At 54.3% G+C, this 444-nt stretch overlaps 1 pseudogene across 1 annotated transcript; it reads right to left on the reverse strand.

The window, feature by feature from the left end:
- Position 1: 1 nt before the first annotated feature.
- LOC101573954 lies at positions 2-182 on the reverse strand (annotated as a pseudogene). The gene has a single exon (XR_001117342.2). The product of XR_001117342.2 is annotated as a mitochondrial import receptor subunit TOM5 homolog pseudogene (transcript).
- Between the last annotated feature and the right edge of the window lie 262 nt (positions 183-444).

Genomic DNA, 444 nt, shown 5'->3' on the forward strand with positions numbered 1-444 from the left:
TGTCCAATTTCTTCAAGATAAATGGAGTGACTCGCAGCAGGGCTACGTAGATGAGGAAGTTCCGTACGGAGGAAATCACATCCTCGCGCATCTTCCGTTTCATTTCTTCAGGGTCCAGCTTCGGTGCAAGGCCCTCGATCCGAAACATCTTCACTCTGCAGCAACACCTTCCAGTTGCTGCGCTTTGCGTTCTCGGCCCTAATGTTTTCTCATGAAGCCAGACCTTGTAGGCGAGCACCAGTGCAGGTAGTGCCTCATCCCACTCAAATTCAATGGAAGTCGACAGTTACTGAATGCCAGCTGATGATTAGACAATGACCCACCCTGCACGAAAGTCAGGCAGCTGAAGGGCAGACCCCGGATCAGCGATAGCAGCGCGAAAGTCAGGCGGCTGAAGGGCAGAGCCCGGATCAGCAAGAGCAGCGGTAGGGGACCTGGGCGCAC

Source organism: Octodon degus, unplaced genomic scaffold, assembly GCF_000260255.1.
Source record: "Octodon degus isolate 3935 unplaced genomic scaffold, OctDeg1.0 scaffold00179, whole genome shotgun sequence".
Taxonomy (NCBI): Eukaryota; Metazoa; Chordata; class Mammalia; order Rodentia; family Octodontidae; genus Octodon; species Octodon degus.